At 38.9% G+C, this 25,262-nt stretch overlaps 1 protein-coding gene and 1 non-coding gene across 3 annotated transcripts in view; one reads left to right on the forward strand and one right to left on the reverse strand.

Moving 5' to 3' along the window:
* Nucleotides 1-25,262, forward strand: part of SYNPO2 (synaptopodin 2) — a 200,589-nt gene that overhangs the window by 6,114 nt on the left and 169,213 nt on the right. The window lies entirely within an intron of this gene.
* On the reverse strand, nucleotides 1,381-1,453 carry TRNAE-UUC (transfer RNA glutamic acid (anticodon UUC)). The gene has a single exon. It is a non-coding gene; the product is annotated as a tRNA-Glu (tRNA).

Consider the following 25,262-nt stretch of genomic DNA (forward strand, 5'->3'; position numbering starts at 1 on the left):
GGTCTGGCTGTAGTTATCCTTAACTGGTATATAAATATGGTGTGTTTCAGATAAAGTACTAAAAAATGTGGTGGATTTACTATTCGAAACATTATAAACACAAGATGTGTTATTTGATTATGTAACAAATAGTTTTCCTATCCACTGGGTTTTGGTTTCCATAATCTTACTCACCCAAGACTAGTTTTTCCACTTTGGAAGTAGTGTAGGTACTACAATGATAAAACAATGTTGTGGATGAATTTTCCTGAACTGAACTATGCGCTTATCTTCATTCTGATCCCACTTAGTCTATAAAGTGTGAGTTGCTCAGTCTAAAGTGTGAGTCGCTCAGTTGTGTCTGACTCTTTTTGACCCCATGGACTGCAGCCTGCCAGCCTCCTCTATCCCTGGAATTTTCTAGGCAAGAATACTGGAGTGGGTTGCCATTTGCCTTCTCCAGGGGATCTTCCTGACCCAGGGATTGAACCCAGGTCTCCCACATTGCAGGCAGGTTCTTTACTGTCTGAGTCATGAGGGAAGCCCAAGAATACTGGAGTGGGTAGCCTATCCCTTCTCCAGGGGATCTGCCTAACCCAGGAATCAAACCGGGGTCTCCTATATTGCAGGTGGATTTTTTACCAGCAGAGCTACCAGGGAAGCCCCATGCTTCCTTTATCAAAACTTACATGGCTTGAATTTCATCTTTTGGGGATGCATTATTTTTTCCAGAAGAAATCTATAATAATGGTCAGAGTATCATTTTCCTCCAAACATCTTATTGCCTTTAACAGTACCTTCTGGAGATAATTTCAAGAAACTCATATTGATACTTATGGGTTGCTGGGCACTTCTTTAATCACCTTTTAAATATAACGAGAGAACTCAGTGAGGTTACCCCATTTAAGATCCCATTTCAGAGGCAGAAAGTGGTTAAGTGACATCCTCAGGTCTTATAAGTAGTAGAGCCAGACCTGGGTTTGTCTGTCTCATAGTTTAGAGCCAGTTTGGCTCCAGGGTATGTCTTCTAAGCTTCTACACATGATACTTTTGGGTTAAGTGTAGCTTGAACAGCTGGTTAAGATGAAATGAAGGACCTAAACAGACCACAGTGGAAAGATTGTTGTGGTCCCATAAACAAAACTTACTTCTTCTGTTCTGACATTAAGTATGTTATAATTTAAATTAGTGTCAGATCATTTTATTTGTAGCTTTTATTTCTGGAACAAATAATTTAGGAAATGAAATAGAAACAGACTAGAAACTTTGATAATTCTGTCTTCTGAAGCACAGATTAAAATTTTTTTTTTTTCTGATCAGATTTCCCATGTCTTCTTAACAAATACGACTTGCTCCTTTATTTTTGTTTTTGGCTGCACCAAGCAGCTTGCAGAATCTTAGTTCCCCGACCAGGGATTGAACCTGGCACCATGGCAGTGAAAGCACCAAGTCCTAACCACTGGACCATCAGGGAATTCCCATGCTACTTTATTTCGAAGCAAAAAATTTCTAGCAGTAAGACCATGCTTGAGAATTTTGCCATATAGTTTAGGGCACATTGCGGTGGGAACTGAATTCTGACTTTACCTCCTCCACGGCTCACTCACTTCCTGCTCCATATGTGATTACTCCTGCTCCTTCAGCTCAGGCCCTCTGCAACTGTTTCTTAGATGACTAGCTGGGCATTTTAACTGTCTCTCTGCTTAGGGTTTCAAATTCCTCAGGTTCATGCTACAGTGAGCTGCTGGAGAGACTTTTCTAAATCACCTGCTATACCACTGCTTAAAATACTTCAAAGTCTTCCCATCATAGTCATCAAAATAACCATAACGTTAAAAAAAAAATCTTCTGTAGATATAAGTGCTTTATATATCATTCACAATAGCCTTAACTATCCTTTTTAAAAAAAAAAAAAACAAAAACAGATGAGAAAACTGAACCTTAGAGAAGTTAGGTGAGTAAGTTAAGGTGGTAGAGCAGGTTCAGGCATCCAGGATGGAGGCCAGTGAGACGCCAAAGCACAGGCTCTGAATGGCCACCAGGACTCTCTGTATCACTGCAACATGATTTATAGACACCAGTATGTATTAAGTATGAGTTCTTATAAAATCAGCCATATTGATGACATCCTGCACCTCTTTTGCCCTTCTTTTCATTTTGCTTTTCTCTTCAATTTAACTTGCCTAAAAATAATGCACTGAATGAATTTTATATGAGGCATTTCATGAACCTCTCCAAGAATTTTGTCTTTGTTAATCCCTGTTAGAGCTGGTACTTCATCAGTGGCCTTATTTACATTTTTTTCCCCATAAAACACTGATTTTTTTTAAAAATTAAAGAATTCATTTATTTTGAGAACTTATCTCCAGTATTTTTCCTTATTGGCTTTCCAAAGGAGTAGTTCATCTATTTCAGTATTGAAACAGAATCAAGAAAATAGTCCAGGACATGCCAGAAACATGTTCTTTAATCTAACTTCACAGCAAAACTCCTCCACCACATAGTTTGTTCTAATATTATTTCTACCAATTTCCTAGTTCTTTTTTCTTTACATCTTCAACAATATTTGCTGATAAAAATACATGTTGGTTTGTTGCCCCTATTGTATTATTTTTAACAATTTTTAAATGCATCCATGAGGAGCTTTCTAAACATTATGGTGTGGTTTAATTCTGTCATGTTTTACATTGAGTACTGCCTGACTTCAGCCATTGTTGAAAAAGCAAATTTGGAAGTTTTTGATGCTTAGTCATTATATATCTTCTTAGTCCTGACTACTTCACACTAAGTAATATCATAGAGCACAATAAGACAAAATTCCTCTCTAACAACAGTGGATATAAATCCATATTCTAAATAGTGTTCTTAGTAACTCTGAATATTTTACCTACCTGTCACATATGATTCAATAATAATTGTGTTTAATCTCGCTCCATGGCTGATGAAGAGTTTCTAAAGGAATATAGAGGAGGGTCAACTCTTTTTCTCTTGTGGCTGAAATGTAAGTGTTATTTTTAATCAATAGCTGCCTTTCAGGAATATTTTAAAACTTGTGTCGTTTTGTGAGAGTTAGAACTATTGCTAGATGATAACATGGAAATTCATTTAATCAAGCACCATAAAACATAATATACTACAAAAGAAGGAACATATGAGGAAGCTTCTTTCCCCTCTGCCATGCTAGGAGGTGAACCTATTCAGTGGGGTCATGTCAAGTACTGTATGAAATTCCTAACTGTCTGGACCAGACTGGACACAGGGTACTGATGTCAATCCATGACGGTAAAGAATCTGCCTGCAGTGCAGGAGGCTCAGGTTTGAACCCTGGGTCAGGAAGCTCCCCTGGAGAAGGGAATGGCAACCCACTCAAGTATTCTTGCCTGGAGAATTCCATGGACAGAGCAGCCTGGCCGGCGGTAGTTCATGGCTTTGCAAAGAGTCGGACACTACTGAGCGAGTCACATTTCATTTTCCAAACATTAGAGCTCGTTTTCATTTTGTAGTTGAAAATAAATGTACATGGAAGTTCTGGTTGGCTTGGCAGATATGGGGGGGAGCCTTCCAGGCACAGGGCGCTGTGGGGACAAGGCTCTAGGACTGAAGCATGCTTGGCATGCTCAAGGAACTGTGAAGATGCCAGTTGCGGCTGACACCATTTCCATGAGAATTGGCTCTAAGAAGTCCAGTCTTTCCCAGTGATAAAAGAGAAGAACTCTCTCTCCTGGGAACACTGACCATGTGGCTATTTTCCCATCTTTAAATGATTAACACACTTGTCCCAGAGAACGACTCTAAGCTATCATCTTCCTGTTTCCTTTTCATCCATTTCAGCTTTTTATAATGTAGAAGCCTACTGGCCATTCTTTAGAAAACTTTATTTAAATGAATAATTACTACCGCCTCTTATGTAGATGTTTGGTTAAACATTTTATTAATCTTTTCCTTCCTCTGAAATTGATTCTCCCAGTGAGATAAGAAGAATTTAAGAAGTGTTAAAGAGAATTTGATGTATAGATCCTATTTATTTTGACATCAATGTCAGACCTAGAGCAGATAGTTTTACTATATTTTCAATTTCATTTCTTCCTCAAAAAAGAGATGATTTTATTTAGATGTTATTTGGAAACTGACCCACTGAAAAGATGAAAGCATTTTAATGCTGGTTACCACTTACGGTATAGTTTTATTTATTTATTTATTTTTTAAATTTTATTTTATTTTTAAACTTTACATAATTGTATTAGTTTTGCCAAATATCAAAATGAATCCGCCACAGGTATAGTTTTAAACATATTTTTCTGAGCCTGTTTCCTCATCTGTAAAATGGCATACTATGTAATGGAATTGCTGTTTTTACAGAAAAAAAAAAAAGTCACCAGTTTTACAGGTGAGGCATCTGGAGAGCCAAGCAATCAGTTAATAATATGTCTTGTGATAATTTTGAAATGTTCTCTGTTAAGATCATATTTGATACATAGTGATCATGCAGTAAAGGAGTCTGTCATTGTTATTATAATTCCAGTTAGAGGAGGAAGTAAGTGTCTTCTGGGCTTCCCTAGTGCCTCAGTGGTAAAGAATCCACCTGCGATGCAGGAGACCTGCATTCCATCCCTGGAGAAGGAAATGGCAACCCATTTCAGTATTCTTGCCTAGGAAATCTCTTGGACAGAGGAGCCTGGCGGGCTATAGTCTGTGGGGTCACAAAGAGTCAGATGCGACTTAGTGACTAAACAACAACAACAAACTGTCTTCTACACAAATTTTTTTTTTTTTTTTTCCAGAAATTAAGAAAAGCAGTCCAGTCCCTTTTCTCCAGATACCTAATGAAAGTTAAGAGCACAAAAGCTAAATAAACTATTTGTGATGATTATTTTACCCAGGGAAAATTTTCAGTTTTAATAAGATGCAATATTTCACAAAACATATGCAGCTATCAATTATGAATCGAGATTGCTTTCTTATGTAGTTTACTCAGCTTGAGGCAGTAAATCCTTAAGTTATATGTTTTACAAGGCCAAATAAAATGATTATCCCACTTAAAAATAGTACACTTTTTTTTATTGGACTATAGTTGATTTACAATGTTGTGTTAATTTCTCCTGAGTACAGATTTTTAAAAGGAATATACCTCAAGCCATGAAGAATTAGTCACTTATAGTGCTGTTGAGCTCTGTTTAGAGTAAGTCAACTCTGACTCTTTCAATCATTTGAGGCTCTGCGCCTCGGTTTTCTCATTTATCAAATGGGGATAGCGTTAGCTCTGAGCATTGTTTTCAGGGTTAGAAATCGCATGTGCAAATTACTTAACACACAGGAAACATTCAAGTGTTTTAAAAAATTACTACTACCACATCTGTGGTTATCCCAATTTTATTTAACCAACCTTTATAAAATTGAAGGGTTATCTGCTGTCTTCCACGCAATGCTTTTTGAGATCCGGATCTCTGCCCTAAGAATGGGCTTCTGCGGTCCTCGGGGTCTCTCCCTGTGAGATGGCATGTAATGGTTTCAGAATGTGGCCTTATGCTCACTGAGTAAGCCACTGCCCTTTCACTGGAAGCAGCATATGGAAACCATCACGAAGAGAAGGAATCATTTCAAGTGCTTTGAAAATATAAAAGAAAAATAAATTGTTCCCTGGTAAGTAAATATAGGACACTGATCTCTGAATAGTCAGGAAAACTCTGTGCCAGGGCCTTTAGGGGAAGGCTAATGAGCCTTTCAATCCCTCCCCAGCCTCCACCTCCACAACCCTTGTCTGCTAAATTAGAAGACGTTATTACTATATAAGGCTGCTTTTTCTAAGTAAATGATAATAGTTATACTCTTGATGTTTTTAGCTTTTCAAACAGTGGAGAGTTATTTTCATCAGTCAAGATGAAGCTAAAATGAAAAATAGTTTGTGAAAAGCTTAGGCTTTGGGAGTCAGATACGACCATAACAGTCACCTTTATTTTTATTTCTTTCATGAAAAGCATAACATTTTCCACTGGATGGTGCTCAGCATGACTGATATTAGGTTGAATTGCGTAAATATTATATTACATGTATTGGCTGCTGCAGAGAGTCAAAACGCAGTGATCCATTTTCAGGGCTCCAATCTTTTGGCCGCCTGCCTGCCAGATGGGGAAATGTTGATCAGAACAGTTTCATCCTGAGGCAGAGCTGCAATCTGAGAGAGGAAGCCCGTCGTTGTCTGCTTCCTCCGAGCCAAAATGGCCACGCGGCTTCATGTTGAGTGAGTTACCAAGGGCTTCCTTCAGCTGCAGGCTCTGGGCTGAGGGTAGACGTGAATTCAATTAAGGACCCCATTATGATAGTTATTCCATTCTGTTCTTCATTACCATCAGCTACTCTTACCCTCAGCTTCTTTTTCTTATTTGAGAAGGAAAATCCCTCCTTCACGGCCCCCATTCTCTTCTCATTCTTTATCTAGTTCTTTTTATGCCTCTCTTTCCCCCTATAGCTTCCTAAGCAAATAAAGACACCAAATCTGATATCGCCTATCTGCATAAGAAAAAGGAATAATATCGAGTGTGTGTGTGTGTGTGTGTCTGAAAGAGAGAGAAAGAGACAGAGAGAGAGCACAAAAGAGAAAGCTGTATATAAGTCTCTCTTCCTTAATTGATTTTCATAGAAAGGTAACAACATGATGGATTTTTCAATTCAGAGCTGAACTAGTATGAACTAGGTTGGAGAATTACTTTCCAGGAGTGTGTTTCCATGGTCCAGTCCTTCACTCCGAGAAACTCCTTTTCAAGGTTTTAGGTCCTTTGCCTCCTATCGTTGTCTCTGGTCTGAGCAGCTTGCTTCGTCCTGGGAGGCGGTTCTCATTTTCTCCTGAACATGACATGTTTATTCTTCTCCCAGGTCTCTGTGACTTTGACCTTGATCTTTTCTGCAATGGAATGTTTCTCTGTATTTATTTCTCCCAGTCCATAAAAGGTATGCAATAAAGACTATTATTTTTTACCTGATTAATAACGATTCTCCTTTTTCATTTAGTAAGGGATAAAATCACTTTCAGTGGAAAACAAGGACTTATTGTTTGAGGAAGTTCATGAGTTTTGTCAAAAGCTTTAAGGATAAATGTTTTGAACGATAAAGGTAAATGAATTGAAGTTCAGAATCTGTATCAAAGGCAAGTGGGAGCCAGGAGACGATTCTGCTGCAGGATTAAAGAGGGTAAAGGGCAGGCAGAAGGGGTCTGCGGTGCAGGTTAGCACAGCATGTAACAAGGGCACTCTTCCTTTAGAAGTACTCACGTTACTATCAAACCACAGCTCTTACTCAGACCCCAGGGTCCTGGAGCCAAGGTAGCAAAGGGTGGCTTCAGATCACAGTATGCCTTCTTATTTTGTACTTAACAAGCAAATATTACTATTCTGATGGAGCTAAAGGCTGTGATAAAGAGGCCTGTTGCTCATTGGTATCTCTGGTTTAAAAATTTGCATTTTCCATGCTTATATTGTCACCTTTGCTCTTTGAAAGCAGGAGTCTAGCTCTTGTATCTCCTAAAACAGGGCTCTTTAATGTGGATAACATACATACATGTGTAACTAGGGACTTAAATCCACCATGTACTTACTGAAAAGTTGTTGAATAAATGGATGGATGAGTAGATGTGTATCTTCTATTCTGTAGTGTGAGGTAGCAACTACTGGAAAGCCTGATTTTGCTGAAGCTTTATCTGGTGTTTTTTTAAATGAGCAGTTTGTTTAAAGAGTGATTATAAGGGTCATATATATGCTTTATAAGTGTGTGTGTTCCTATTGATTTGATATTATCTAGTAACCAGATGCCAATTTAAGAGGTTCAGCGAAAAGATCATTGACTGAACTGAAAATCAGGAGACCTGAATTTTAGGCACTGGTCTAACTTGAGTTTACTCTGCTACCTCAACTAAAATTCTCTGACTCCCCATTTCTCTACTTATAAAGGGAAAGATTTATTGATAGAACACATAAAGTGCCTTATAGCTAGATTCTACTTCAAATCAAGAAGATAATAGATGAACGAAAACACCCATGAATGGTCATATTTCCTCTGTTAACGTGAAAAAATAAAGCAGTGTTTTCTGCAAAAAGGCAATTCTTTATAAGGCATTTCTATGGGACTGAAAGTCTCATTTCACCAAATCATAATTTGTAGGATATATGTGTTATAAACAAATAAGCAAAAAATCTCAAATGACATTGATTTAATGTGCTTTTTTGCTATATTTTACTTTTTTAATAATGAAAATTGTATTGCAGTGAGTTATTACTGAATTCAGCATTTTCTAATGTTTTTTTAATAAATGCTTTATTCTTTCCCTTTCTTTATTACTTTTCTAAATAAAAAGATAGTTCACTATCATACATGAATGTAATCAACTATTTTAAAAGTATCACTAAGAATTCATGGATTTAAATAGAACTGATGTTTCTATAAATCTAATTTCTTTTTTCAAACTCTGGATCTGACATGATTAAGAGCCTTTAAGTTTGTTTTTATTACCCTACTTGAAACTCCAGGTAGAGACTAGGTAGAGATTATCTCACAGAGTAAAACCACTCATTCTGACCTCACTGGACTTCTATGACAAATTCTAATTTGATGGAGAAGAGGGAATGTGTTTGATACTCTTCATCTATTCTTTAAACCCCTCTCATTTGGGTAAACTGTGTCAAAGAAAAACAAGAGACAGTCCTTGGTAAACCTGGCCTTGATTAGTTTACTTCCACATCTCAAAGTGCAGTATTTTGAATCCAATCATAGTTCCTCCCCACAGATGGATTGAACTCTATATTAAAAAAAAATTAAAATAGCTAGAACTGAAAATGGCTTTTATTTTTAGGTTATAAAAATGACACATTGTCATTGTTAAAATATTCAAATATTACAGAAAAGGATAAAAATAAAGTAAAAATTATACCATCCAGAAATAGCACATTATTAACGTTTTGGTGATATTCTCCTTAGTTCCCTCTTTCTCTTCACACATGCCAACTTACAATCACACCTACATTCAATTCCATGTAAATGAAATGGTACTAAATGTATTCTCTTATTAAACACATAACATGAACATCTTTCTGTGTCAGTGAGTCCCGACTTACATCATCTTTTTAGTAACTGCATAGTGTTACATGTATGGATTGACCATAATTTCTGTAACCCATCCCCTACTGAACATATAAGTTATTTATAATTTTCCACTCAAATGAATATTTTGCATATATAAACTATGTTTGTGTACTTATCTGATCATTTCTATAGAATTAATCCCTAAAAGTAAGATTACTACTCTGAGAATATACTATATATTTTTTTGGTGAAAATGAAGACTATCTGAATTAATTTGGGGTCAACTATTTTATATATAAGGAGAAAATTTCTAATCATGTACATGTCACTCATTAGTATGCTGCTGCTGCTACTGCTGCTGCTGCTAAGTCGCTTCAGTTGTGTCCGATTCTGTGCGACCCCATAGACGGCAGCCCACCAGGCTCCCCTGTCCCTGGGATTCTCCAAGCAAGAACACTGGAGTGGGTTGCCATTTCCTTCTCCAGTGCATGAAAATGAAAAGTGAAAGCGAAGTCACTCAGTTGTGTCCAACTCTTAGCGACCCCATGGACTGCAGCCCACCAGGCTCCTCCGTCCATGGGATTTTCCAGGCAAGAGTACTGGAGTGGGGTGCCATTGCCTTCTCTGCATTAGTATGCTAGTCAGTACAATTCGTTTTGGCAGATAAATATGTAAATGTCAAGGTTATACAATCTAGGTAACATACTTTCACTTCAAAACACTTAAAAGTATTGATCGTGATTGGTAATTTCTAAAATGTCTTAAAAGAAAATTGAGAGGAAAAAAAAATTCCCACATGTTCCAGTTCTATTAAATTTCTAGATTGTTTCAGGATAAAAATTTTGCATAAAGATGATCAGTGTTTAAAAGTAATGAACAAGACGGTATTAGTGTCCAGGGAATGAGGGTTTGCAGCTTTCCATGTAATTATTAAGATGTCATTGTCAGATAAATCAGATTTTTAAAAACTTACTTTAAAGAAATAAGATCTTTGAAAGATATGTGAAAGTAGGTTTTATACATGATAAAGCCATATTATGAAAGTATTGTTATAAATATCATTTTAGTATTGTTTTCTTTAACGTGATAGGGTAGGTTTAAGAGACGCCTTTCTTTTCAGAAACACCTCATTGAAATTTAGGTTTTAGAATTCTTTTTTTGAGGGATGTTTAATTTATAAATTGTATTGCAAAACCTGTATTTAGTTTTTATGAAGGACTGGTCCTGAAGCTGAAGCTCCAATACTTTGGTCTCCTGATGGGAGGAGCTGAGTCATTTGAAAAGACCCTGATGCTGGGAAAGATTGAGGGCAAGAGGAGAAGGGGATGACAGGGGATGAGATGATCGGGTCAATGTGTGACAAGTGCTGTGGAGAGGTGTGCTCTGGCCCTCCCTTCTCATACATAGTCGGGGATGGCAAGGCCTGAAGACAGTGCAGTTTAAGCCCCTGAAGTTTTTACAGCTCTCCAGCTTCGTACATAGGAGCCCCTGCACTCTTAGGAGAAAGGCAACTTTGTCCTGAGTTCTTCTGGAAAGAGTGGTTGAAGGGGTGGACATGGGTGGATTATGGGCCACATCCATCCTCGGGAAGGCTGCTGCTGAAGGATGTGAGTGAACTTGTCCCTCTGCATGGAGGAGCAGCTAGCAAACTTCCAGTTATTAGTGTCCCTGGGGGCATCAAGATCATACTCATATCTGTGTGATTTACAGAGAGCACAGCCTGGGTGCTTATCTCTGACTCCTCCTAGAAGTTGTTATCTGTAACCAAAAAGTATCTTTTGTTGTTCAGTTGCTCGGTCATGTCTGACTCTTCGCAACCCCATAGAATGCAGCACACCAGGCTTCCCTGTCCTTCACTATCTCCCGGACTTTGCTCAAACACACGTCCACTGAGTTGATGATGCCATCTAACCATCTCATCCTCTGTTACCCCCTTTTCCTCCTGCCCTCAATCTTTCCCAGCATCAGAGTCTTTTCCAGTGAGTTGGTGCTTTCCATTATGTGGCTGAAGTATTGGAGCTTCAGCTTCAGGATCAGTCCTTCCAATGAATATTCAGGGTTGATTTTCTTTCAGATTGACTGGTTTGATCTCCTTGTAGTCCAAGGGACTCTCAAGAGTCTTCTCTAGCACCACAGTTAAAACATCAATTCTTTGGCACTCAGCTTTCTTTATGGTCCAACTCTCACATCTGTACATGACTACTGGAAAAACCATAGCTTTGACTCGATGGACCTTTGCCAGCAAAATACTATCTGTAAACTAAAATAGTTGACCAACCTAGACAGCATATTAAAAAACAGAGACATTATTTTGCCAACAAGGTCTGTCTAGTCAAGGCTATGGTTTTTCCAGTAGCTGTGTATGGACGTGAGAGTTGGATTATAAAGAGGCTGAGTGCCGAATAATTGATGCTTTTGAACTCTGGTGTTGGAGAAGACTCTTGAGAGTCCCTTGGACTGCAAGGAGATCAATCCAGTCCATCCTAAAGGAAATCAGTCTTGATACTCATTGTAAGGACTAATGTTGAAGCTGAAACTCCAATACTTGGCCATCTGATGTGAAAAGCTGACTCATTTGAAAAGACCCTGATGCTGGGAAAGATTGAAGGCAGGAGGAGAAGGGGACAACAGAGGATGAGATGGTTGGATGGCATCACCGACTCGATGGGCATGAGTTTGGGTAAACTCCAGAAGTTGGTGATGGACAGGGAGGCCTGGCGTGCTGCAGTCCTTGGGGTTGCAAAGAGTAAGACACAACTGAGCAACTGAACTGAATAGAAAGGGAAAGACTAGAGATCTCTTCAAGAAAATTAGAGATACCAAGGGAACTTTTCATGCAAGGATGGGCACAATAAAGGACAGAAATGATATAGATCTAACAGAAGCAGAAGATATTAAGAAGAGGTGGCAAGAATACACAGAACTGTACAAAAAGATCTTCAAGACCCAGATAACTACGATGGTGTGATCACTCACCTAGAGACAGACATCCTGGAATGTGAAGTCAACTGGACCTTAGATAGAAACATTATGAACAAAGCTAGTGGAGGTGATGGAATTCCAGTTGAGCTATTTCAAATCCTGAAAGATGATGCTGTGAAAGTGCTGCACTCAATATGCCAGCAAACTTGGAAGACTCAGCAGTGGCCACAGGACTGGAAAATGTCAGTTTTCATTCCAATCCCAAAGAAAGGCAATGCCAAAGAATGTTCAAACTACTGCAGAATTGCACTCATCTCACACGCTAGCAGAGTAATGCTGAAAATCCTCCAAGCCAGACTACAACAGTATGTGAACCATGAACTTCCAGATGTTCAAGCTGGATTTAGAAAAGGCAGAGGAACTGGAGATTAAATTGCCAACATCTGTTGGATCATCAAAAAAGCAAGAGAGTTCTAGAAAAACATCTAATTCTGCTTTATTAACTACGCCAAAGCCTTTGACTGGAAAATTCTTAAAGAGATGGGAATACCAGACCATCTGACCTGCCTCCTGAGAAATCTGTATGCAGGTCAAGAAGCAACAATTAGAATTGGACATAGAACAACAGTTTCCATATCGGGAAAGGAGTGTATTATTAAGGCTGTATATTGTCACCCTGTTTATTTAATGTCTATGCAGAGTACATCATGAGAAATACTGAGCTGTATGAAGCACAAGCTTGAATCAAGATTTCTGGGAGAAATATCAATAACCTCAGATATGCAGATGACACCACCCTTATGGCAGAAAGCAAAGAAGAACTAAAGAGCCTCTTGATGAAAGTTAAAGATGAGGCTTAAAACTCAACATTCAGAAAACTAAGATCAGGGCATCTGGTCCCATCACTTCATGGCAAATAGATAGGGAAACAATGGAAACAGTGAGAGACTTTAATTTTGGGGGCTCCAAAATCACTGCAGATGCTGACTGCAGCCATGAAATTAAAAGATGCTTGCTCCTTGGAAGAAAAGCTATGACCAACCAATCTAGACAGCATATTAAAAAGCAGAGACATTACTTTGCCAACAAAGGTCCATCTAGTCAATGGTTTTTCTAGTCTATGGTTTTTCCCCTAGCCATGTATGGATGTAGAGTTGGACTATAAAGAAAGCTGAGTGCTGAAGAATTGATGCTTTTGAACTGTGGTGTTGGAGAAGACTCTTGAGAGTCCCTTGGACTGCAAGGAGATCCAACCAGTATATCCTAAAGCAGATTAGTCCTGAATATTTATTGGAGGGACTGATGCTGAAGCTGAAGCTCCAATACTTTGGCCACCTGATGCGAAGAACTGACTCATTTCAAAAGACCCTGATGCTGGGAAAGATTGAAGGCTGGAGGAGAAGGGGACGACAGATGATGAGATGATTGGATGGCATCACCAACTTGATGGATATGAGTTTGAGTAAGCTCTGGAATTGGTGATGGACAGAGAAGCCTGGTGTGCTGCAGTCCATGGGGTCACAAAGAGTCGGACACAACTGAGTGACTGAACTGAGCCAGCTTATTATAAAAGATATTATAAAGGATACAGATGAACAGCCAGATACAGAGGTATGTAGGAGAAAGTCATGAAGAGTCCTAAGTGTAGCAACGTCTGTTCCTTGTGGATATAGGGCTCAGCACCTTCTCGAGTGTTGTGCTCATCAACCTGGAAGTTCAAATCTTGATATTCAAGATTTTATAGAGCTTAAAATGCAACACCGCCTCTTTGCCTTCCCGAGGTCAATGGGTGGGGCTGAAATTTCCTAATCACTCGGTCTTTCTAGTGACCAGCCTCATCCTGAGGGTATCCAGGAGTCCTGCTCTCAGTCACATCATTATACAAACCCAGGTGTGCTCAAAAAGATTCCTCATGAATAATGAAAGCCACTCCTCACTCAGGAAATTCCAGGGGTTTAAGGAGTTTTGTGCCAGGTATTACCGACAAAGACAAAATATATTTGTTATACCACAAATATGCTAAATTCTGGGATAAATGAGACATTGTCTTTGCTCTTAAGAAAGGTAAACCTCCATGGAAGGGCAGATTTATAACTATTAAGAAGGTGACAAGGTTTTAAAGAGAAGAATATATAATGTATTATAAAATAAAAACCATGAATAAATTAGTTCTGCATAGTAGCATCAAGGAACTATACAGAGGAATCACTATTCAAACTGGACCCTGAACTGGGTAAAGTCGTTCCAGGCCTAGGGAACACCGTGCACATGCGCACTAAAGCCTGCACGAGCATGGCATGGTGAATGGACAGCAAGCCGCTGCAGAGGCTCGTATCTTCTGAGAAATTGTTCTGTTTCAGTGCTATTATGAGTACTGGATAAATCTCAGTGAAGTATGTGTTAGACAGAATTCAATCAGATACTATCAGTCTGATATTTTGGCCTTCTTTCTTTCCTTTATGTATGCATAAAAGTTCACTGGTCACTATAATAACATTTGAAATTTTACACTCATTTTCTATGGTTTGCATGAAGCACTTGTGTCAGACTCAAGTCTTTGTAAGAAAGGCTATAATGAAGGTCTTCACATCTCACCATCATGGAAAGAGTGAAAAGATACCAAATTTTAGACTCTCTTGAATTTATTAACTGAGAAACTGAGAAGAACCAGGGATTAAAAGTCACTGTCTTCTTCCTTTCAAATGCATCATCTTGTTTGTTATAAACGCTTTCTTTCAAATTCTCATTAAAGATTTTTAAACAGGGGACTGGCATGATCTAGAGCATGCTTAGAAAGATGACTGACAGTAATGTGGAGATGGGTTGAAAGGTGGAGCTTGGAGGAGGGAGAATAATAGGAAGGAGGTGGTTCGAGTATTCCAGTGGCTTCGTCAGTGAAGAATCCGTGTGCAATGCAGGACACCTAGGTTTGATCCCTGGTTTGGGAAGATCCCTGGAGAAGGAAATGGTAACCCACCCAAGTATTCTTGCCAAGGAAATCCCATGGACAGAGGAGCGTGGCGGGCTACAGTCCATGGGGTCACAAGAGTCGGACAGATTTAGTGACTAAACCACCTCCACCAATGACAAATAAATAATGAGACTCTAGATTAGGCTGATGGCACTGGGGCTGAAAAAAAAGAAACACAGATAAATTAAAAATATATAGCTGTGGATGGCAAGAATAGGGGAAGAGTAGACTGTAGTTGGAGGTTTTATCTTGGAAGACAAAGGGATGGATGTAGCATTTATGAGAAAAGAAAATAAATTTCATTCTAAATAAATTGAATTTGGATATCCAGAAGTTGCTGTGTAATGAAGAGTTAAGAGTGTAAGTCTGACTTGGGAAAGTTACCAGTACTAGAGTTCATCTGGGGAAATGGCTGAAACACATGAAGTAAGAAGCAAAGAGGATACAGGACAGAATCTTGGAGAAAATCAGTATACAGAGTTTGGACAGAGAAAACGAAGTTAAAAGAGGTTACAAGAGAGACAGAAAGAGCATAAGCATTTGTGGTATGTTAAGAAAGGGGAATATATCTTAAGGAATTGCTTATCAGTGACAAATATTTCAGGGTTTAAGGAAAAGGATGACAAGACCATACATTGACACATAAGAGGATTTGGGTGAGAAAACAGAAAGAGTGAAGATGGCATCTATTTGAGAGAAAAGAGGTTTAGGAAAGTGTTTTTTAGCATATTAGCAGGAGAAAGAGAGAAAGACAAGGTAATTACTCTTATAGCAAAGTTAGAGTTGTTTGGGAAGGATTAAATCTCTTGAACTTAGCGCTAAGTATTTTATTTTGATATTTAGAAGTATTCTTAACTAATAGAAAATATTAGATGTAAAAAATTTTCTACAAAAGAACTGAAAAACAAACAAGGCTGTTATTTGTTCTAAAAAACAGTGCCTTCCAAAAGTGTCTAAGCTGGAGACTGGGAATTTTTATTTATTTGAATGATTTGGACAACATGAACACAGAATTGGAGTAATTATAATCCTTAGTGCATAGCACATTTCTTAAGCTATTTTTAACAATATCATAAGTACATGTGATCTCAACTTCCTAACCAAAAACTAAAAAAAACAACCTGCCCTTACTTCCCACTATATTATCCTGCCTCTATGGACTCAAGGTAAGCATCATCCTGAATTCTGTATTTATTATTACTTGCCTTTCTTTTTATATAGTTTAATTGAATATTTCAGTTCAGTTCAGTCGCTCAGTCGTGTCCAACTCTTTGCGACCCCATGAACTGCAGCACGCCAGGCCTCCCTGTCCATCAACAACTCCCAAAGCTTACTCAAACTCATGTCCATTGAGTCGATGATGCCATCCAACCATCTCATTCTCTGTCATCTCCTTCTCCTCCTGCTTTCAATCTTTCTCAGCATCAGGGTCTTTTCCAATGAGTCAGTTCTTCGCATCAGGTGGCCAAAGTATTGGAGTTTCAGCTTCAGCATCAGTCCTTCCAATGAATATTCAGGACTGATTTCCTTTAGGATGGACTGGATTGATCTCCTTGCAATCCAAGGGACTCTCAAGAGTCTTCTCCAACCCCACAGTTCAAAAGCATCAATTCTTCAGCACTCAGCTTTCTTTATAGTCTAACTCTCACATCCATACATGACTACTGGAAAAACCATAGCTTTGACTAGATGGACCTTTGTTGGCAAAGTAATGTCTCTGCTTTTCAATATGCTCTCTAGGTTGGTCATAACTTTTCTTCTAAGGAGTAAGTATCTTTTAATTTCATGGCTGCAATCACCATCTGCAGTGATTTTGGAGCCCAAGAAAATAAAATCTGACAGTTTTCATTGTTTCTGCATCTATTTGCCATGAAGTTGTGGGACCAGATGCCATGATCTTAGTTTTCTGAATGTTGAGCTTTAAGCCAACTTTCTCACTTTCCTCCTTCACTTTCATCAACAGGCTCTTTAGTTCTTCTTCGCTTTCTGCCATAGGGTGGCGTCATCTGCATGTCTGAGGTTATTGATATTTCTCCCGGCAATCTTGATTCCAGCCTGTGCTTCATCCAGCCCAGTTTTTCTCATGATGTACTCTGCATATAAGTTAAATAAGCAGGGTGACAATATACAGCCTTGACGTACTCTTTTCCCGATTTGGAAACGGTCTGTTGTTCCATGTCCAGTTCTAAGTGTTGCTTCTTGACCTGCATACAGATTTCTCAGGAGGCAAGTCAGGTGTTCTGGTATTCACATCTCTTTCAGAATTTTCCACAGTTTGTTGTGATCCACACAGTCAAAGGTTTTAGCATAGTCAATAAAGCAGAAATAGATGTTTTTCTGGAACTCTCTTGCTTTTTTGATGATCCAGCAGATGTTGGCAATTTGATCTCTGGTTCCTCTGCCTTTTCTAAAACCAGCTTGAACATCTGGACATTCACGGTTCACATACTGTTGAAGCCTGGCTTGGAGAATTTTGAGCATTACTTCACTAGCATGTGAGATGAGTGCAATTGTGTGGTAGTTTGAGCATTCTTTGGCGTTGCCTTTCTTTGGGACTGAGATAGAATTGAATATTTATGCATTCTAAAGAAAGAGATGTTTTAAGTTTAGTTATTTTTAACTTTATAAGAAGGGCATCATGCTGCATTTAGTTTGGAGATTTTGTTTTCTCAGTATGTTGTCACTGGCATATATCCACATGGCTGCAGCCTGTGCATTTGTTGTGTTGGATGTGTAATGTTCCACTGCGTGAACATCTCACAGTTTACCTATCATTTTCTTGTCGAAGAACATGTGGGCTGCTCTGGGTGTTTGCTGCTCTGAGCAGTGCTGCTAGAACATCTCCTGTTGCAAGTGGGTGAGGGTTTCTTTTAGCTATAAAGTCAGGAGTACAGTTGTTGGGTCATAGGTTTGCAAATGATCAGCTTAGTAGGAAAACTATTTTTCAAATAGATACATGATTTACAATTCCACCAGTAATGCCTAAGGAACCCTATGCCTCCACATCTTCTCCAACACTTGATCAGATTTTTTAATTTTTTGCCATTCTTTTGGCAGTAAAATATTATCTGTTGTGGTCTTGATTTGTATTTCTCTGACCACCCGGTAATTCAAATATCTCTTTATTTGTTTTTTTGGCAATATGTGTTTTTTCTTCTGTGAATTGCTTATTCATATCTTTAGAATATTTTTCTTTTAGGTTATTTGTATCCTTCATGACTAATGAGTATAAGAACTTTATCCATTCTCCATATAATAAACCTTGTCAGTTGGATGTATACTAAATGAACTCACAAGGTTTATAACCTTTTCATGTTATTTAAGGTTTCTTTGGATGAACAACAATTTCAATATAGCCAAACATATCAATTATCTTCTTTTATAATTAATTTTTTGGGTCTTCTTAGAAAAAATCTTTTATTACACTAAAGTTTAAGAAATATACACCTGAAACGAGTTGCCAGTCCAGGTTCGATGCACGATACTGGATGCCTGGGGCTGGTGCACTGGGACGACCCAGAGGGATGGAATGGGGAGGGAGGAGGGAGTTAAAATAAAAAAAAATAATAAAAAGAAAAAAAAAAGAAATATACACCTATATTTTCTGTAAGATCTGAGTTTTTGTAATTATTATTTTAAATGTTTTTTCCAAGATGTTTTACTAGATTTATTTTTTACAATAAACCTTTTATTTTCCTTAAATAATGGTGTTCTTTCAATTCCAGGAAATTTCTGCTACTTTAAAAAAATTTGTTTTAATCATCTTGGAGATTAAAAGTAACTTGGTTAAAAGCAATCCCCACCCCCATCTGCTGCCACCACCTCACATTTCTAGAGTTCAGCCATTGCAATTTTCTGATTTAATAATGGCATCAGGGTGTTGTGACAATAGCTAGGAATCAAGTTTTTAATTTTTGAATTCTTCAGCTGTAGCTTTGTTGTTTGGATAAGTGAAGTAGGAAAGAATTTAGTAAAAAAATGAAACCTAGCTTTATACTATGTTGCCATATGTACATATATGTATATGTGTGTTCCTTTTTATGTATGACTTAAAGGGAGCAACACTAAAAATATTTCAGTCTGTAAAAATGAATTTGTGGTACTGGATAAATATCAACTGCTTGTACTTTATTTAAAAGAAAAATTTGATTATGCCAGGAGTCATTTTTCTAGTTAATTCTAAGACCGTGAGAAAAAGACTGGTGGCAGGCATATTTTGGTATAATGTAAGGAGAATAAAACAATTGCAAAATATTTGGAAAATTAGCTAAATTTCAAGCCTCCATATACTAAAATTTGATATTCTGTCACTTTTCAAATTCAGTGAATGAGCAGAGTTAGAGAGAAGTCCAAATGAAGGTGATCATTTTCTCATCAGTTAATGGAACAGTGTTTACTGCGTGGCCCTATGTTTTACAGTCTTTCCCATTTAGCTTTCTATTCAGATTCTTTGCAATACAAATTCCATGTTTTACAAGTTTCCTAGAAACGGCAAGTTTTCTTTTTTACTTTTGAAAACAAATTTATTTAATAAATAGCCAAAATATAATCCTGAACTGCAACCAGATGTTTCAATGTTTGCATAAAGAAATGTCCTTTCATTTTTTACCATTTCACATGTGGCCAGGTGTGCATGTTTATGTAATGTGATGATCTGTAATAGATTATAACACAGGAGAAACATTAAATAAACCTACAGATATATTTGGCCAGGTGGCTCACTCATTAGATCTGTATTTTATAGTGTTCTATTTTTTGGTTGTTGAGAATATGTTCGAATAGAAATGGAGAGAGGTTTATCTCTAGAAACAGGTTTGATTTCCTTAAAAGGCAGTCGTTGCTTTTCTCCTTCGCTTCTCTGGAGAACTGGCTACAAAGTGGGAATAGTTATGCTATGACTCATTTGCAAGGCTGAGCACAGCATATAGAGTTCAGATAAAATTATAATGAAACAGAATCTAATTAGACTCTGTGGAACAAGGGAGTAATTTTTAAAAGGAAATTTTATGGATTGCATTTTCCTAAATCTACTTTGTTGATAAAATAAGCTGTTCCTTGTTTTTTAAAAAAACACTTAATTCAAACACTGGGATAAGATTTTCACTTGCCTTTTTAACTCACTATATCTAGTTTTGTATTTGCCAAAAGATATGACATGTATTGTTGTTAGGTGATTACTGGGTAAATTAGAAATTATTTAATTCTTGTTCAGGTGTCTCAATGACTACTTTAGATTCTTAAGTTTAGCGAATTGCATATAAAAAATATAATTGTACCAACCATATAGCCTAGCTTAAAATTTAGGCTATCATAAAATTAAATATACATTTTTAAGATTTCTATAGCAGTATCAAACTGAAATGCTCTCTGCTTTGCCGGTTTTAGCAAGATGTTCCCAGTGTGGATATGCTGTTTGAAAATGCAGATACAGCTATACTCATGTGAACACAATGAGATCTTTAAAAATACTTATTGAATACTTATTCAAAAAGACTTGGTTAGTGAATGCTCACGCTGAGTGAGGGAGAGCAAATATAAGGGACAGACATGACAGAAAGTGCTAATAGAGCACGGCACTTATTCTTCAGAGTCTGGATGGGGCCTCCCTGCCTTTAGGTCTGTGCTCCATCAGTTCAGTTCAGTCGCTCAGGGGTGTCCGACTCTTTGCGACCCCATGAATTGCAGCACGCCAGGCCTCCCTGTCCATCACAAACTCCCGGAGTTCACTAAGACGCCCATTGAGTCAGTAATGCCATCCAGCCATCTCATCCTCTGTCGTCCCCTTCTCCTCCTGCCCCCAATCCCTCCCAGCATCAGAGCCTTTTTCAATGAGTCAACTCTTCGCATGAAGTGGCCAAAGTACTGGAGTTTCAGCTTTAGCATCATTCCTTCCAAAGAAATCCCAGGGCTGATCTCCTTCAGAATGGACTGGTTGGATCTCCTTGCAGTCCAAGGGACTCTCAGGAGTCTTCTCCAACACCACAGTTCAAAAGCATCAATTCTTCAGTGCTCAGCCTTCTTCACAGTCCAACTCTCACATCCATACATGACCACTGGAAAAACCATAGCCTTGACTAGCCGGACCTTTGTTGGCAAAGTAATGTCTCTGCTTTTCAATATGCTATCTAGGTGCTCTATCAGACATCTGCAATTAGAGTTGGACTTTGACCTCAGTCTCTGCAATCACCATACTAAGTCAGTCTCCAGCCCCATATTTTGGCTACAAAATAACAAAGTAATTAAAGGAAAGAGAAAAATGTATTCATCTGAATACAGTTTTTAAAAACTGCTTTGGTGTCAATAAACATCAGTTAAGGGAGCGCCAGGAATCAAACTAGGCTCCTGGGATGCAAAGATGAGTATTAAAAAGTTCTTCTCTTCAAAAAGCTTGCATTATTATAGAAAGAGTCAAATACGTGATACAATTAGCATGATACAATGTTCTAAGTGTTTTTGTAGACGATGGTGTAGACAATAATGGAGACACAAAGGGGGATATACAGGGGTGATCAGAATGTTTTCTGGAAGATGAAATACATAAACTGAAGCATGAATACAGGAAGGCTTCTGCCTGGATGGAGCAGGGGCAAACAGGACATGGTCTAAGAAGGAACAGCCTTAAGGCATAAACCAGCGTGGCCTGTAAGATCCTCTTGAGTGCAGGAGTCTGCTGCAACCAGGGCCTCGGGGTGTGCATGAGTGGGGCACCTGAGGGTGGAGCTACAGATGAGATACATTGTTGTGGAGTTAAGTAGGAGCCACGTCATGGAGGGACTTGTGACCTCGAAGTAGCTAGAATTTTCAAAAGGCAATGGGAATCCGTTAAAACCATTTTACACCTTTAAGGAATAATATGATCAAGCCCTGGAGATAGGATTGGTTGGGTGAGGGACCTCAAGGCTGGGAGAGGACAGAGGATGAGAAGTAGAAAAGAGATGAAGCCCATTGATCAGAATAATTAGATTCTGTAGGATTAGGTGGGTATACAGTTAGTATAGGAGAAAGAAGAATCTGAGCTGACCTGGGTAACTGAGCAAATTTTAGGGTCATTCTTGGAGATAGTGACTATAGAAGAAGGAAGAGGTGTACAAGAAGGATAACAGGCTTACTTTTGTGCATTTGAAGTGGGAGGTTGTTGGAGGAAATCCACAGTGTCTCGTTGGCAATTATGGGTAAGGCTCCAGAGCTCAGGAGAGAAGGAAAGATTTGGAATTCATCTGTGTGCAGCTGGTGGTTGAAGTCATTGGAGTGGGTGAGATCACCCACATCAAGAAAAACAACTGTTATCTAAGTGATCCAGCTTCACACAGAGTAGATACAACAGTTCTTGGCACGTACAGCGGGCACACGACCAGGTACTTGTTCTGTCCTGGACGATGCACGGGCTCTAAGAATAAAATAACCCAGCATGGAACAGAGGAAAGGCAGTTGTTTTCTGTGCTCTTTCTCTCTCCACTGTAAGGTAATTTAACCATCAAGAAAACTCTTTGTAGCTTTAGTGCGATCTAATAAGAAATATGTGTTTCATACTCCAACTTTATTAAAATTGCATACTGGCAGTTTTGCTGAGGATGAAATAAATCTGAAGTCAAGTGAGTATGTTCGAAATACACATATGAAACCATTTGCTTTTTTTTTTGAACACCAATCTAATCGTGGGATAACCAGGATGTAGGTGTGCACACTGCCCAAATTAAGAATAATTTCCTCCACCTACAGTATAGAACTCTGCACATGGAAGTCTGCTCAATGTTATGTGTCAGCCCAGATAAAAGCGGAGTCTGGGGGAGAATGAATGCATGTATATGCATGGCTGAGTTCCTTTGCTGTCCACCCGAAACTATTCCAACACTGTTAATCAGTATGCGTGCGCACTACGTTGCCTCAGTTGTGTCCGACTCTTTGCAACCCCATGGACTTGGCCTGCCAGGCTCCTCTGCCCGTGGGGATTCTCCAGGCAAGAATACTGCATCTCTTGTGTCTCGTGCATTGGCAGACAGATTCTTTGCCACTAGCACCGACTGGGAACCGTTTAATCAGCTCTGCTGTCTGTGCAGTGCTTAGTCGCTTCAATCGTGTCTGACTCTTTGCGACCCTCTGGACTGCAGCTCACCAGCTCCTCCATCCATGGGGTTCCCTAGGCAAGAATACTGGAGTGGGTTGCCCTGCCATCCTCCTGGTTATCAGCTATACCCCAATACAAAATAAAACGTTTTTTTAAAAAGGAAAGAAACTCCTCTAGCCAAGGAAGATGGTTATTAAAGTCCACCTGAGTTCTTTACCTAGCCTCTAAGCTTTGGTATGCTGTAGGGTTTCACTGCCTTCTCATTCTGTAATTGCATCCTTTGAGACTCTCCTGCCTTTATTGTGATAATGCTGTCCACGTCTCTGTCCCTCGCACCTTTCAGATCTGTCCTCCACACAATTGCCAGCTGTGGTGATGTTGGCAAAACACATATTGGCCCCTGCTACCTTCCTGATTAAAACCCTTTAGCGTTTCTTGGTTCCTTTCAGACTAAAGCAAATACTGTTTAATTTTGGGAAAATGGATCCTTTATCAATGATGCTCTAATTCTTCAGCCTTATCTTTTTTCCTTCTTACTATTTGAGCTTTAAATTCTAGTAACACCCATTGCTTACAGTTACTCTTCACATATATGCATGTATGTATACTTTTTGGGGTCACCTGTCTTCACTCCTGCTGCTCCCTCTGTATGCAACTCTCTCCCTCCTCAGAAGGTGAGGTGTCTTGGCCCTGAATGAGTTACCTCTCTATTTTCTAATACTCTGTGCATATTGTTGTTACTTAACACATTGTTTCATAATTACCTGTTTATATGGCTGTTTCCTTCACTACCCCGGGAGCACCTTGCAGGTAGCGACTGTGTTGAATTCATCTTTGCATCATTAGTGACTAGCATATGCTCATAGAATGGTTAAACAAATAAGGGAGGAGTGAAGATCAAGGGAAAACTCACATGAAAAACATGTTTTTGTACTTCAGCTTAATTGTTTTAGCCACTTAGTAATTCCAGTTAACCACATGCAAATTTGTTACTGCTAAATTCTTTTTGTTACCAGTTCTAGTCAGATACTATCTGAAGTGGACATACCTTTACAGGATGTGCAGAGCTGTTTCCTTCCCTCAGGAACTCCTTCAGTTTTGGAGAAAAAAGTAGATTGGCTGTCTGCCCCAAGACGCACAGATAGCTGATCCCTTCTGCAAGTAAAAACATGCTATATTGGTGGTACTTCTTACTTTATCCTCCTGAAAAATTTCCTGAGGAAACGCCAACTGTTTACTTTCTAGTCTGATAGGATGGTCAAATAAGTTTTGCTTTTAACTCTTTTCTACCTACATGTTTATGGGACCTATATATGTTCTACCCACATATTTGATTAGGATGTACATGTCTATACAAAGAGACATATATCATATTTGTTTATAAAACCAAAGAGGGTTAACAGTCTTTTCCAGTACATTCAGTTCAGTTCAGTCGCTCAGTTGTGTCCGACTTTCGGTGAACCCATGAATCGCAGCACGCCAGGCCTCCCTGTCCATCACCATCTCCTGGAGTTCACTCAAACTCACGTCCATCGAGTCAGTGATGCCATCCAGCCATCTCATCCTCTGTCATCTCCTTCTCCTCTTGCCCCCAATCCCTCCCAGCATCAGAGTCTTTTCCAATGAGTCAACTCTTCGCATGAGGTGGCCAAAGTACTGGAGTTTCAGCTTTAGCATCATTCCTTCCAAAGAACACCCAGGGCTGATCTCCTTCAGAATGGACTGGTTGGATCTCCTTGCAGTCCAAGGGACTCTCAGGAGTCTTCTCCAACACCACAGTTCAAAAGCATCAATTCTTCAGCGCTCAGCTTTCTTCACAGTCCAACTCTCACATCCATACATGACTACTGGAAAAACCATAGCCTTGACTAGCCGGACCTTTGTTGGCAAAGTAATGTCTCTGCTTTTCAATATGCTATCTAGGTTAGTCATAACTTTTCTTCCGAGGAGTAAGCGTCTTTTAATTTCATGGCTGCAGTCACCATCTGTAGTGATTTTGGAGCCCCCCAAAATAAAGTCTGTCACTGTTTCCACTGTTTCCCCAGCTATTTCCCATGAAGTGATGGGACCGGATGCCATGATCTTAGTTTTCTGAATGTTGAGCTTTAAGCCAACTTTTTCACTCTTCTCTTTCACTTTCATCAAGAGGCTTTTTAGTTCCTCTTCACTTTCTGCCATAAGGGTGGTGTCATCTGCATATCTGAGGTTATTGATATTTCTCCCGGCAATCTTGATTCCAGCTTGTGCTTCTTCCAG

This window comes from Bubalus kerabau, chromosome 7 (assembly GCF_029407905.1).
Source record: "Bubalus kerabau isolate K-KA32 ecotype Philippines breed swamp buffalo chromosome 7, PCC_UOA_SB_1v2, whole genome shotgun sequence".
Lineage (NCBI taxonomy): Eukaryota > Metazoa > Chordata > Mammalia > Artiodactyla > Bovidae > Bubalus > Bubalus kerabau.